This window comes from Bos javanicus, chromosome 12 (assembly GCF_032452875.1).
Source record: "Bos javanicus breed banteng chromosome 12, ARS-OSU_banteng_1.0, whole genome shotgun sequence".
In the NCBI taxonomy this organism is placed as follows: Eukaryota; Metazoa; Chordata; class Mammalia; order Artiodactyla; family Bovidae; genus Bos; species Bos javanicus.
The window spans coordinates 20250097-20265891 of NC_083879.1; the positions used below are offsets into that span (position 1 = coordinate 20250097).

The following is a 15795-nucleotide window of genomic DNA, read 5'->3' on the forward strand; positions in this document are numbered from 1 at the left end:
CTAGTCTCTTCAGGGGGTTAGCCCTGGACACCATTCCAGGCATGTGAAGTATTTGGGCAGGCTACTGAATCCACAGCTGGTGCTTGGTCGTCATCAATAACCATAAGATCCTGAAAAGGATCATAGGGTATGGTGGGAGTTTGCTTTTTAGACCAGAGCTGTAGCAATGCCACACGGACACTGCATGATATCCAAAGTCCTTGGGCTTTAGACTTGGAAGCCCTGGGTTGAAATCCCAAGTCTACCTTTTATCTGCTAAGCATCCTCAGAGAAGACACTTACTTTTCTGAGCCCGTTTCCCTGCTTGTAAGAAAGAAGGTATCATGGCCACTCCCTGAGCTCATTATGAGCCTCCAGTAAGATCTTGTGTGAGCACAATTCATAATCTTCGCTCTGAGTATGGAACAGGCTATGCTGGCATGAGCCACGTGGTCATGCCCCTCATCCAAATGGGTATTTTGGCAAAGCAGGCAGCTGGGATCCATAATCTCTTATTATATACCTAAATGACAGAACATGACCCTTCCCCTGCTTATAAAGGATTCTTGCTCCAGCCAAAACACTCAGCACTGAAGATTCAATAATGGATACAAATTACGTTCAGATTTATATAATTTGAGTACAAAAAGTATGCTTACGTTTTCAGTACACTGTTAAATATGGCATTGCTTATATATCCCCTGGAGAAGGGAATGGCAGCCCACTCCAGTATTCTTGCCTGGAGAATTCCATGGATGGACAACCTTGGTAGGCTACAGTCCATGTGGTGGCAAAGAGTTGGTTACAACTGAAGCAGCTGACACACACATATGTATTTATGTAATTCTTCTTTTAAAAAGAGAGCAGAGGAACATGATTATCTTTGTATTAATTATGCCAGCAAGCTGATTCTTCTCAAATAGTACAATGCAGAAAAAATTGCAAAAAAAAAATTTCTTTAACCAAGATTGTCACTTGATTATTGGGAAAACTGGACTATCCTTGGATTACTCTATGGAATTTACCATCTTCCAACTGCTGTAACAATTCTTTGGTCAATAGCTTCCCACTTCTCAAGTGAGAGGCCAAGAAGAAATTGTTGAGAAAAATTCTCCTTTCACCCCAAGTGGTCAGGGCTGACATGCAGGATCCTCTGGTAAAAAAATAGTTCTCTGCCATCAACAGCTTTGAGAAGGAAAAGAACAAAAGCATGCTTTCTCCAAAAAAGGCATTAGTGGCGATTGGAAGGTCTAAGGGGAGAGATTTGCTGACTTGACAAACCATGATTACTTTTTGCAGCTCATGAAACTGTCTTCTTAAGAGACATGTTCTATGGCCTTAAGTTTATTGCCCTCACGATTTTAGAAATGTCATGTTTTGGAAACATGAGAAGCCTCAGTGAGAAAAGGCGAGATTAATAGTGGAGCTTTGCCCTGATGCTAAGCATCTTAGCATTTGTTGCCAAACGGAGAAGAGAATGCAGAATAAGTCTTCAGAGGCCCACAGGCTGGGGAGCTGTGCCATCCCTCAGCACAGATAACAGCCCCCCAATCCCAATACGCTCTTTAATAATAAAGTCTGTTGCTCTGCTTTATTTTATAAACTGATCGTGAACGTCCAGATTGAATCATGGCTTTACTCCTTATTAGGTGACCAGGAGGATATCACTTATCAACCTCCATGAGTCTTGATTCCTTCTTGTTTAACAAGAGGGTAGTAACAGGCTTCTCTTTGAGTCTTGGGATATTTGACAGCTAAGTCACATGATGTCACTCATCTACTCAAAATCCTCCAAAGGCTGCCCATATCACTCCAAGTGAAGCCTAGAATCCTGACAGTGTCCCATAAGAAAGATCGATGGAACAGTCTTATGGACTCTGTGGGAGAGGGAGAGGGTGGGAAGATTTGGGAGAATGGCATTGAAACATGTAAAATATCATGTATGAAACGAGATGCCAGTCCAGGTTCAATGCACGATACTGGATGCTTGGGGCTAGTGCACTGGGACGACCCAGAGGGATGGTATGGGGAGGGAGGAGGGAGAGGGTTCAGGATGGGCAGCACATGTATACCTGTGATGGATTCATTTTGATATTTGGCAAAACTAATACAATTATGTAAAGTTTAAAAATAAAATAAAATTAAAAAAAAAAAAGATCTTACAGTGTCTTCTGCTCCATCCTCCTCTCTGATCTCTTTCCCTATCAAGCTCCCCACTAGCCATGCTGGCCTTCTCATTATTGCTTACATAGGAGGAGGCAGTGGCACCCCACTCCGGTACTCTTGCCTGGCAAATCCCATGGACGCAGGAGCCTGGTAGGCTGCAGTCCATGGGGTCGCTAAGAGTCGGACACGACTGAGCGACTTCACTTTCACTTTTCCCTTTTATGCACTGGAGAAGGAAATGGCAACCCACTCCAGTATTCTTGCCTGGAGAATCCCAGAGACGGGGGAGCCTGGTGGGCTTCTGTCTATGGGGTTGCGCAGAGTTGGACACGACTGAAGTGACTTAGCAGCAGCAGCAGCAGGCTGGGCCCATGCTGGCCCCAGGGCCTTTGTATATGCTGTTTCTCCTACCTGGAGTGCTCGTCCTCAGATGCTGGCATGGGTTGGGTCCTTAACTCTTAGGGTCTTACTCAAATATCTTCTTCTCAGAGATCCTATCAATTCTATTCACAATTTCAAACTCTCCTCCTTCCCTGGCTTAACTTCTTTTCTCCTTCCCTACTTTATTTTTCTCCATACCTCTTATCACAGCTTAACATACATATATTGTACTCATTTTTTCTTATCTGCTTTTCTCCTCCTGAATAAAGCTTATGAGGTCAGGGTTTTTATCTGTTCACTGCTGCATTTCAACACACATAGTAAACACTAAATAAATATGCGTTTGATGAATGAGTATTAAATTATAACACCATGAAAGCAACCAGCACTGTGCCTTAGATTAAAAAGAAAAAGAAAAAGTAAAAAGATGTGAAGAGATAGGGATAGGTAGAAACATTGACTTGAATGTGTAGCATGTTAAAATTTTTATTTTACTATCTCGTGGCAAATGGTTAAAAAAAAAAAAATAGCCCAAGATGACCTGAAAGTCACGAAGGAAACCCATGTTAAAAATAGTTTTTTAGAAAGGAAAAAACAATTTTTATAGAAGATTACCATTTAGATGGAGGAATGATAGGATCAGCCTTTTTAAAGAATCACCATTTTACAGCCCCTATTGGAACAACTGATCCCAGAATGAATCATCAGTTGGTGGTAGAACTGGGAGGTGAGAAATGCCTGGGAAGTCGATAGCTGAGCAGAGCTAAAGAAATCTATTTACAGAGTTTTTACTAGTGATATAGACAGATAAATGTTAAAAACTCAATTATTTTATCCCGTTCCTTTGCTGTGTCAGGAGCCTCGGGACAAGAGCAGTGCCAGAAGGAGGCATGTGCTCCTGCATGAGCCTTCCCACCCCACCCCACTGCACCGCAGACCCCAAACCCAGGGCCTCAGTGCTCATGCAGGACCAGGCCTTCGACACGCAGCATCGCTGTGCGGAGAGCTCTGTGCTGTGTGTGTGCAGCAGCCTGCAACCTTGGACCTTCAAATGGAGCTTACCCGTGAGTTATATTCACTAATGAAAACAACGTTATGCGTGTAGGCTAAGTCACTTCAGTCATGTCTAACTCTTTGCAACCCCCGTGGACTGTAGCCTGCCAGGCTCCTCTGTCTATGGGATTCTTTGGGCAAGAATACCCGAGCGGGTTGCCATGCCCACTCCGGGGGATCTTCCCGACACAGGGCTCAAACCCGAGTCTCTTATGTCTCCTGCATTGGCATGCAGGTCCTTTACTACTAGCGCTACCTAGGAAGCCCCAGTGAAAACAGCTTTATACAGAACTTTATTTTCCTAGCTTGCCCTGTTTTCACTTCTACTTCTCCTTTCACTCTTAGACAATTTGATTCAGATTCTACTTATTTTTTTTTTTTAAAGAAGCAGTCAATGTCAGTGACTCTTCTAGGCCCCTTTGCTCCTTGTCACTTTCCTCAGATGGCAGATCCGCAGTCTGGGCTCCGCAGAAGCCTCTGGTGAGGAGAGACCTTCACAAGCCCCGTGTAGATCCATTTTCTCTGTAAACTATCATGGGAGAAACTAGAGCATGGATTAATGTTGCCCTCAGTTGTAAAACCATCCAGGAACTAGGTTTCTGCAAAGAAGGAGAAGACAGAATTCAGCTGTAAAATGACTCCCAAGAATACTAGGAATTTGGGGCCGTTAATGGAGTCATCTGGCTGGAGGCATTCTGATGACTAAGCACTCTGCAAAGGGGGCTCGCTCAGTCCCGTCTTCCTTTTCCTCTTCTCCTTTGTTCTGTTTATTCCTTTTGAAAGGAAAAGCAAAATTACCTTTCCATCCTCCGTGGGAGAGTTTATCACGGGGAATGAGATGTCAACAAGTCTTGAGAGTAGCTGGGCCCTAGACAGCATGGGGACTTGCTTGTAAGTGATAACCATTTTAAAAAACAATATGAAACTTCGCAGGGAAGCAGTGTAACATCCGAGAGCTGAGTGGAGAGAAGGACCCATGGGGCCCCGAACAGGGAAGCCTCAAGAACCACATTCCTTTTTCTCATCCCAGCCTTGGGAATCTCCACTCCTGGGTTTGGCAGACTGGCTTTTGATTAGGAAGTTTACATGTGACTTAAAAACAGTTACAAGTGCTCTACGGATTTGAGTTTGCTGGCATTAGAGAAAACAGACAAAGCGTGGAGTTGATGTTTCTGATGGCCACAGCCAAAAGGCAGTTCTGTGGTGGTCCTGAATGGTCCCCCAGACTCCAGTTCATTTCCTTCTCTTGCTTTTTGTAAGTGGGCTCCCAGTTTTTATCTCCGTGGACTTTATATTTTAAAAGTTGATTTTTCAATCATGTACTGTATCTTAAGTAACAGTCTGGATAGCCTTAGGGTTTTCATTTTGCTTTATGAAACATCCCTATCTGATGTTCCTCCTGGACGGATGGGTTGGGAAATCCATTGGGTGAGCTTCTGGAGGGCTAGTCCAAGCCTGGTCAGAGATGGGAGCTGGGGGTGAAAGAATCTACCCCATGTTTCCTCTGACCATGTCAGAATCAAGGCTCCTAGTCAGGAGACTTTGACAGGGCAATCAAGAGGATTAGCCCAGAACAGGCAGCTATAAGGTCAAAGCATAAGGTGAACAGAGTGGAAAGACTGCTGCTGCTGCTGCTAAGTCGCTTCAGTCGTGTCCAACTCTGTGCGACCCCATACACGGCAGCCCACCAGGCTCCCCAGTCCCTGGGATTCTCCAGGCAAGAACACTGGAGTGGGTTGCCATTTCCTTCTCCAATGCATGAAAGTGAAAAGTGAAAGTGAAGTCGCTCAGTCCTGTCCGACTCTTTGCAACCCCATGGACTGCAGCCTACCAGGCTCCTCCGTATATGGGATTTTCCAGGCAAGAGTACTGGAGTGGGGTGCCATTGCCTTCTCCCGTGGAAGGACTAGCTGTTGAAATTCCCTAGACTATGGTGTATCTTCCAAAGGCTTTTCAGGTGATACCCACTGCTTCAAGCATAAATGGGTGAGTAATGGAAGAATTTAAGGAAAACAGACATCTCCAGGCCCCCAAAACCGATTTTGGAGATCTGCCTCAGCCCAAGGGAACATGCAAATAGACCGTGCAACCCACACATGCCCAGAAGAACTCTGACCCACCAACTCTGCAGCAGTTGGCTCAAAATGAAGAACCTGGCCAATGACCGTCAGCTTCCCTATTTTTTGTCATCCATTTACAAATAACAACCAATCAGAGAAAATCTAACATGTTCCCCAAACGCATCCTGTAATATGCCCTGCTTCTAGTAAGCCCACCTCCAGGTTCCCCAGCAACCTCCAATCAGCATACCTGAAACCTTCTCTTTTTTTTCACTAAAGCTTTCCAACCCCTCTGCCTGCCTATGAATCTCTGCCAAAGGCTAGTGATGAGGGCTGGCTCCGTCTGTAAAAAGCTGAATAAATAGCCAGTGTGTTCCCCTTTGGGTAGTCTTTGTTTATTTCCACAGATCTATAATAGACATATGAAGATTCATTATTTAAACAAATAGCCCAGAATCTGCGCATCTAACTAGCGCTGCCTGTAATTCTTCTGAGTTATCTCTTTGAAGATTTAAGATCTTTTTTCTGATACCATCATTACTCCAAGTATTTTTAGCACTCCTTTTTCCAGCATTGAATTTAGAGTCAAGATGGGATTATAGGGTTGTGTAGGGGGCTCACTTTCCATTTTCTCATGCTTTCACAGTTTCCTTCTCTCTCTCTCATGCACACACACACACACATACCTCCCAGTACATTTCATTTCTGGCCTAGAATATGCCTTCTTCCACGTTTATGTTAATCTTACTCACCAGCCCTATCTTCAAAATGATTTTAAATCATTTGCCTAATTGACCCACTCCCCTCCAAGATTTTGTTATTTACCAAAATGATTTTCCAAAGAGCGACTCAAGGTTTTGTCATCTATTTCAGAGATTTGTCACAGACTCTTCCTGTCTGCGTTTTGCAGTTCCACTGGCAAGGGCGCATGTTTAATGAATTTTGCTTTATTCCAAATCCTCCCTAAGTCCATTCTGCACCAGGTCCTTCCTCGGATGGGAGACACCATTGGCGTGCATGCCAGAGTGGGAAGGGTAAACCCTCTTTTGCTGGCAAATCAGATGGTGTGTTTTCATTTCCTAGACACGTGCATAGGACAGGCTTTTTGGTGTCTGCTCTTGTCATCCACTGGAAACAGTATATGTCAGCATCTGTAGGTGATATCAGTTGGTTTTGGAGAACTGTAAAATTTGTAAACAAGTGGAGATTGTAAGCAATCATTGTGACTTTCATTCTCATTATGAATTCCTATGGTAAACGGATACTTGTCCCTGTATATCACTATTTTTGTTCATTAGGTTCAAACATCAGAATTCTACCAAGTGGCTCTTTCAGTCTGGGTGGGCTCAGAATGATTTCGCATGTTATAAAGAAACTGAACAGAGCAGCCCCGGGTCAGCAATGCTCAGTTCTTTGAAGTCTGGAGTATACAGATACCGACGTTAGAAACATGCTGGAGTGTTTACGATGTACTCAGGCCATGGAGCTGAAAGCCCACTGAAGGATAATTGCTGGAAATGGTCTATAAACAATTCATAATAAGCATATTCAAAACGGGCACTTTGCTCTGCAATGATAAAATCATTGAATTGTTTGGAATGCCCACATTGATCCTTTGAAATTCTTCAGCCATTCCTCCTGTGGAATGCTATGAGGTGGGGGATAACTGGAAGGATATTTCAGCGGTTTCATTCTAATTTTTCACCCTATACCAGCTGTTGGGAATGGGGGGTGGAGAGGAAGTCTTCCCAATCCTTCTCTTCTTATTCTTGCTTGTAGCTCAAGAAATTTCCTGTCCTTGTTGGTCTTCCTAAGACATTAATTACTACTTAGGGATACGTGTATTGGCACTCCCATCCTGTCTGCACAAATGACCTTGGGAGCTGACAGGAAAATCTAGGGGACTGCAAGTCCGGTGGCTGCTGTGCACGCGGTCACCTCACTGGGACACCAAGGTAATGAGGGAAGGGCGCTTCTCCACCCGTGCTTCCTGATTCAGGAATGGCAGCCATTTTTTTCAGGAGCCCACTCAGCTCCAGGGAAGAGGTCATGCCCTCAGACTGCAGTTCTTTGTCCTCTTGGAAGTGGAAGTGTTAGTTGCTCAGTCATGTCCAACTCTTTGCGACCCCATAGACTATAGCCCGCCAGTCTCCTCTATCTATCCCAGGCGAGAATACTGGAGTGGGTTGCCATTTCCTTCTCCAGGGAATCTTCCCAATTCAGGGATTGAATCCGGGTGCATTGCAGGTAGATTCTTTACTATCTGAGCTACCAGGGAAGCCCTCTTTGTCCCTTTCCGGTCCCTACCCTGGTATTAGACACCTCTTGCGCTCTGTGCTAATCTCCATCATAACAAGTAATCCTAATTGCTCAGGTACAGGTTGGTCTCCCAAGAGACTGCACATTTCTTAGAGCTGGACCTCATCTTAGCATCTTTGTGTTACCTGCTCAGTCAAAGAAGCAATAGTGAAAACAAGGTTCTATGTACAGGACAGGGGACTATGTTCAAAACCCTGAGATAAACCATAACAGAGAAGAATATGAGAAAGAACACATACGTAGAGCTGAACCATTTTGCTGCATGGCAGAAATTAACAGGATATGAATTAATTTTATGTCAATAAAATTTCTTTTAAAAGAAAGAACAAATAAGCAACAGAGAGAAGTGTCCAAAATCAGAACTCAGTGATAAACATTTCAGGCAACCAGGGAATAAAATACATAAGTATAGATACGTATATATTTGAATGACATTGTTTTGGTCCTCTGGGAATTACTTGCAGAAGCAGGAAATAAATCTGTGTAAAATAAATCAGTGACAGTATATCATAAGACTACATAGTCATTTCCAATTGACTTCTTATGAGACCCAAAGCACTTAACAGAAGTAAAATCACTTACAAACTTTTAGGCCGTAGTTAATATTATTAATAGTTCTACCTTCCCTGGTGGCTCAGACGGTAAAGCGTCTGCCTGCAATGTGGGAGACCCAGGTTCGATTCCTGGGTCGGGAAGATCCCCTGGAGAAGGAAATGGCAATCCACTCCAGCACTCTTGCCTGGAAAATCCCATGGATGAAGGAGCCTGATAGGCTACAGTCCATGGGGTCGCAAAGAATTGGACACGACTGAGCAAATGCAATAATAATATAATGTCTAAAAACCTCATCCTATTTCTCTCAATGACAGGAGACTTCAGGCAGTAGAACTTTTTTAACCTAATATTTGGAAAATATACAACTTGGTTAATGATATTTAGGCTATTCTGTCTGTCTGTGGGTTTAATCTTGTTCATCCCAACCTTTAACTTATTGATTTCTCTATATATAATTTAGATTAAACCCCATGTTTTCTTGTAGCTTTGAAATACTAGTATTATAATTTACTTATTTTGTATTTGCTTTATTTCGCTCATAGAAAGATTCATAGATGTGCAAATACAATATTATAATGTCACTCATAAACACTTCTGCATGGCTTTCCTAGGAATAAGGGTATTCTACAACATAAAGACAGTTTCTTTATTACAGTCAAGAAACATTAGCATATATAGTTTACTATAGAAAAGGTCAGTTTTCATTCCAATCCCAAAGAAAGGCAATGCCAAAGAATGCTCAAACTACCGCACAATTGCACTCATCTCACACACTAGTAAAGTAATGCTCAAAATTCTCCAAGCCAGGCTTCAGCAATATATGAACCATGAACTTCCAGATGTTCAAGCTGGTTTTAGAAAAGGCAGAGGAACCAAAGATCAAATTGCCAACATCTGCTGCATCATCAAAAAAGCAAGAAAGTTCCAGAAAAACACCTATTTCTGCTTTATTGACTATGCCAAAGCCTTTGACTGTGTGGATCACAATAAACTGTGGAAAATTCTGAAAGAAATGGGAATGCCAGACCACCTGACCTGCCTCTTGAGAAACCTATATGTAGGTCAGGAAGCAACAGTTAGAACTGGACATGGAACAACAGACTGGTTCCAAATATGAAAAGGAGTACGTCAAGGCTGTATATTGTCACCCTGCTTATTTAACTTCTATGCAGAGTACATCATGAGAAACACTGGGCTGGAAGAAACACAAGCTGGAATCAAGATTGCTGGGAGAAATATCAATAACCTCAGATATGCAGGTGACACCACCCTTATGGCAGAAAGTGAAGAGGAACTCAAAAGCCTCTTGATGAAAGTGAAAGAGGAGAGTAAAAATGTTGGCTTAAAGCTCAACATTCAGAAAACGAAGATCATGGCATCTGGTCCCATCACTTCATGGGAAATAGATGGGGAAACAGTGGAAACAGTGTCAGACTTTATTTTTCTGGGCTCCAAAATCACTGCAGATGGTGATCGCAGCCATGAAATTAAAAGACACTTACTCCTTGGAAGAAAAGTTATGTCCAATCTAGATAGCATATTGAAAAGCAGAGACATTACTTTGCCAACAAAGGTCCGTCTAGTCAAGGCTATGGTTTTTCCAGTGGTCATGTATGAATGTGAGAGTTGGACTGTGAAGAAAGCTGAGCACCAAAGAATTGATGCTTTTGAACTGTGATGTTGGAGAAGACTCTTGAGAGTCCCTTGGACTGCAAGGAGATCCAACCAGTCCATCCTAAAGGAGATCAGTCCTGGGTGTTCAATGGAAGGACTGATGCTAAAGCTGAAACTCCAATACTTTGGCCACCTCATGCGAAGAGCTGACTCATTGGAAAAGACTCTGATACTGGGAGGGATTGTGGGCAGGAGGAGAAGGGGATGACAGAGGATGAGATGGCTGGATGGCATCACCGACTCAATGGACGTGAGTTTGGGTAAACTCTGGGAGTTGGTGATGGACAGGGGGCCTGGCATGCTGTGATTCATGGGGTCGCAAAGAGTCAGACACAACTGAGCAACTGAACTAAACTGAACTGAATTGATGCAAGCCTTATTTAAATTTCCCATTTTTTCCCAAATTGACTTTCATATTGGATCCAGGATCCAGTCAAGATTCACACATTTTGTTTCTCATTTGTCTTGCCTTTGTTTTTTTTTTAATGACATATATTTTTCTGAATATTTCAAGGAATTTGTCTTCCAGAATATCCCACTGTCCTATTTTGTATACTTGTTTCTTCATGGTTGAGGTCAGCTTAAACTACTTCATGTGTGTGTGTTAGTCGCTCAGTCGTGTCCAACTTTTTGGGACCCCGTGGACTGTAGCCCATCAGGCTCCTCCGTCCATGGGATTCTCCAGGCAAGAATACTGGAGTGAGTTGCCATTCCCTTCTCCAGGGGATCTTCCCAATCCAGGGATTGAACCCAGGTATCCAGCATTGCAGGCAGGTTGTTTATTATCTGAGCTACCAGGGAAGCTCATACTTAAAAGAATAATACATAAGTGATATTGTGCATCAGTGAAATAATCCTTATTGTTTTTAAGTATTTTTAATCATATGTAATATAAATATATAGCAGAAAAATTACAAAAGAGGAAAGGAAACCACCGATCATCCCACTCTCCTAATTCATACAATAACATTTTGGTGTATTTCCAACGTTTTTCCTATTATTTTTAGCATAGTATCAATTATACTGCAGATCTAAATTTTTAGTCTGGTTATTTTTGATACAATATTGCACAATAATCATTTTCACTAGAAATAATGGCAAAATACTAACAGTACTGTTAATACGGTTTACTGAGTTTTTTGAGCACTAATTGCAGCTAGCGGCAACCACTCTCTTTACACTATTTTAAAATTTATTACAACCCTTTGAAATAAGTTCTTTTATATCCCAATTTCCTTTTTTAATTAATTAGTTTGTTTTTTATTTTTTAATTGGAGGACAACTGCTTTATAATGTTGTGTTAGTTTCTGCTGTATGACAACGGGAATCAGCTGTGTGCATACATGTATCCTCTGCTCTGGAGCCTCCCTCCCACCCAGCTGCGTGTCCCACTCCTTTGGGTCAATCACAGAGCACTGAGCTGAAATCCCTGCGCTGCACAGTAGTATCCCATTAGCTATTCCAGTTTACATCCTGTGTGTGCTCAGCCGCTCAGTCGCGTCTGACTCTTTGTGACCCTGTGGACTGTAGCCCACTGGGCTCCTCTGTCCATGGAATTTTCAGGCAAGAATACTGGAGTGGGTTGCCATTTCCTTCTCCAGGGGCTCTTCCCCACCCAGGGATCAAACCCATGATTCTCGCGTCTGCTTGCATGGCAGGCGGGTTCTTTGCCGCTGCGCCGTCTCGTTTACGCACAGTAGTGTAGATACGTCAGTGCACTCTCTCAGTTTGTCCCACCCTTTCTTCCCCAGTCGCCACGTCCACAAGTCTGCCCTCTATCTGCATCTCTATTCCTGCCCTGCAAATAGGGTTATTAGTACCATTTTTCTATCTCCATTTTAGACTTGAGGAAACTGAGGCTCCATTCCACAGCTGGTTGGGGGTAAAGAAGAGATTTGAACCCAAGTGTATATGACTCCATTGCAGCATCTGTTTCCTAGCATTTTTACTGAATGTGCTTTGATTTATCCATTTCATGTAAACACACTAGTAGATATTATCAACCTAGACATGTCCTACTTTTAAGAATACTTCCCAAGCTCTGAACATTTTGCCTACCTCCTTTGAATTATGAGCATAGCCCAGACTGGCTTCAGAAACTAGTGCTTCCTATTTTTCCCCCAGAGAACTTAATTTAAAACAAATTTGATTTTCTCAAAGTCTATTTCATTTATAAAGTGGCAATGCAATTTTTAGGTAAATAACAAAGCCATCAAGGATACCAAGTAGGGGTGAATGAACAAAAAATAAAGCAAATGAGACAGCTTCTAGGGGCCCAAGTCTAAAGTACCCCAGCCCACCTTGAGCTTTCCCAAGGGCGGATAGGCTGAGGCAAGGTTCTTTCCTAGGGCCCTGGCGGCCCCCCTTACAAGGATATTGCCGTTGACAGCAGCACGACTGTGGGTGTCTGCCTTCTCTTTGGCACTACCAAAAGACCCTGGAATTGAAGCTGCACAAGGTCATTCTGTTGTCAAGATCTAAACACACCCCACTGGTTAGAAATGTGTTTGATGTCAAAGCCCTGATAAACACGAATTCTAGTACTTCTAAATGCACTTTAATGTGGGTTAAATGCCTACATTTGTCTCACAGCCCACAGTGCCAGCTGGGGAAGAGGCAGCAGTAGCAGGAACCCTTGCCAGCCCAGCCTTTGGGAAGACTCCGAGCACAGTGGGAAGGAGCTGAATGCATTTCAACTGCAGCCAAGTTAGTGGTTTTAACTTCATAAACATGTCTTAAATGTTATGGCTCTTATCTCTATGCCATGGCATTCCTACCTCAAAGAATAACTATTAAAAATAAAACACACAATTCAGCAAATAGTTCTAAGAACTTTGATTTAAAAAAAAAAGTTGATTAATCATTTTAGGATGCTTATCTTTCTTCTGACTGGTTCCTTTAGATTCATCTCCACATCACAGTCAGGGTGCTCAATCATTTACTAAAAAGGTTAAAATAATAATAAACTCCTTATAATTAAAAATAAAGACAAAGTGAATTCTCCATAGTCTCATAGTTTTACTTGACTCAGGGGTTGGAAGTGGTGATAAGGACTTATCAGAATTTCTCTTGTGATAATTTTTTGTTTTTTAATACTTGGTATTGAGAATGAAGGTGAAAAGGCAAGTTTCATGATTAACCCATGAAACTAGCTACATTTGATTAATGTCCCAACCCTGGTAAGTTATTGCGTGATGCTGTTTGTAAAGAGTTTAACGAACCTGTACATTTTTCAGATGTGTCAACTGCTGCCACAATGATGCTGTGTAATAAACAAAAACAAAATTTCAATGGCATAAAATAAGAATTTATAGCTCCTACATTTGGAGTGGTTGACTAGAGAGTTGGTTATTCTGATCTTAGATGTGAATGTTCACTTATCTAGGGGTCGGTTTGCTGTCAGATGATCTAGGATGCTCTTTACTAGAATGACTGGGACAACTTGATTAAAGGGGTAAAAACTTTGATCCATAATTTCAATATAGCAGGTAGTTCTATGCCCTATAGGGTTAAAGTCACTATGAATAGTCTTCCAATAGCTAATATCCAGTGCAAATCCAATCATGAGGCCAAATTTTACAAGAAAAGTATGATTTGGGAGGCTGGTCTCATAATTCAAGGTAGAAGAAATGATTTGGCGTCAAAAGATGGCCAGAAAGATTCAACGTTCTTAAAATGCCAACCCTTCTCAAACTGATCTGTAGATTCAGTGTAATCTCATCAAAAATCCAGCAAGGTGTTTTTATAGAAATCCCCAAGATAATGCTAAAATTTATAAAGGAAAGCAAAGGAAACTGCCATGAAAACAATTTTGAAAAAAAAAACAAAATTGAATTCAAGACTTAAATAAACCTACAGTAATCAAGTGTGTGTATCAATGAAAGGATAACATGTAAACCAATGGGATAAAATAAAATCCTTAGCAAATATACAAATACATGCAAGTCTGTTCATAATCTTCAAAAACAAAAGAACCAAGGAATTCAATAGATATAGTTTTTCAACAGATTGTGCTGCAATTTGGACATCCATGTGTAAAATTATGTTCCATGATCCATACCTTTCAAAAATTATATATGCAAAAGTCAATTCAAAATGAAACATATACCCACATATAAAACCTAACAATATGAAAGTTCTAGAGGAAAATAGAGGAAAAATGTCTTTGCAACCAAAGATAAGGGAAAGATTTCTCAGCTGTGACACAGAATGATGAAGTATAAAAGAAACAAAATAGGCAGCAGTTTGTCAAAATTAAAAACTCTGAAAGACACTGTGAAGAAAAGGAGATGAATAAGCAAGCCAAAGACTGGGGGGAAATATTTGCAAAGTAAATTTATTACAAAAGACTTGTATCCAGAATATATTGAAAATTCTGACAAACAATAATAAGAAACAACCCCAGCAAAAAATGGGAAAAGATTTGGGCATTTCTCCAAAGACGTTAAAAAAGATAGCAAAGGAATGAATGAAAATATACTCAACATTATTATTCATTGGGGAAATGAGATTTTAAAACTGCAATAAGGTTCTAACACACTTCTATTTGACCACGAAAATTTAAAAACCAAGACTGAGAACTGATGAGAATATGGAGCAGTGGGAGCACTCATACAAAACAGTGCAGCCTCTTTGGAAAACTGCTTAATAGTGCCTTGTACAGTTAAATGTCACTTATGGGACTGAGCATTTGGGTGTTCACCCAAGATAAATAAAAATACATGCCCACACCAAAAGCTATATGTGAATGTTTCTATCAACTTTTTTCATAATCTCCAAAAACTAGGAACAATCCAAATCACCACCACCTGGTGAATATATAAACAACTGAAATGTAGGTCCAGTGGAATAGAAAGAAAAGAGCTAGCGATAGAGAACGTGGGTATTCAAGTGCATTACGCCAAGCGAAAAAATTAGAATTACAAAGCTACCTGCTCTGTAATTCCACTTAACATGCCGGAAAAAGAAAAACTATGGGGACAGGGGAGTGGTTGCCAGGAGCTAGGGGTAAGGTGTGAACCATACAAAGGAGTGAACACGAAGGTCCAAGAGGGAACTTTTGGGTGATGAAATGTTCTATGTCTTGATTGTGGTGGTGCTTATACAACTGTATGTGTTTTTCAGAATTCATAAAACTGCACCAAAAACAGAGTGAATTTTGCTGTATGTAAATTATACCACACACACACAAAATCTGACTTACAAAAAGACGGAGAGAAACGCAAATCAAAACTACAATGAGGTATCACCTCACCAAGCTCAGAACGGCAGTAATCAAAAAATCTACAAACAATTAATGCTGGAGAGGGCATGAAGAGAGGGAGCTGTCTTAACATACTGGCGAGAATGTAAATTGACACAGCCACTGGGAGAACAGTATGGAGGCTCCTTAAAAAACTGAAAATAGAACTACCATGTGTGAGTGTGTGCTCAGCCGCTTCAGTCAGGTCTGACTTTGTGTGATCCCATGGACTGTAGCCCGCCAGGCTCCTCTGTCCATGGGATTCTCCAGGCAAGAAGGCTGGAGTGGGTTGCCATGCCCTCCTCCAGGGGATCTTCCCGACTCAGGGATTGAACCTGAGTCTCTTCAGTTCAGTTCAGTCACTCA

General features: G+C 41.7%; 1 long non-coding RNA gene across 2 annotated transcripts in view; it reads left to right on the forward strand.

Annotated features, from left to right (window-relative positions):
• Positions 1-15795, forward strand: part of LOC133258259 (uncharacterized) — a 132832-nt gene that overhangs the window by 58349 nt on the left and 58688 nt on the right. The window contains exon 4 of one of the 2 annotated variants that reach the window (XR_009739891.1): positions 12780-13155. The exons of the other annotated variant lie outside the window; for it this stretch is intronic. This is a non-coding gene — a long non-coding RNA (uncharacterized LOC133258259). Of the gene's footprint in view, positions 1-12779; positions 13156-15795 lie in introns of those variants that run through there. 2 annotated transcript variants of the gene reach the window in all.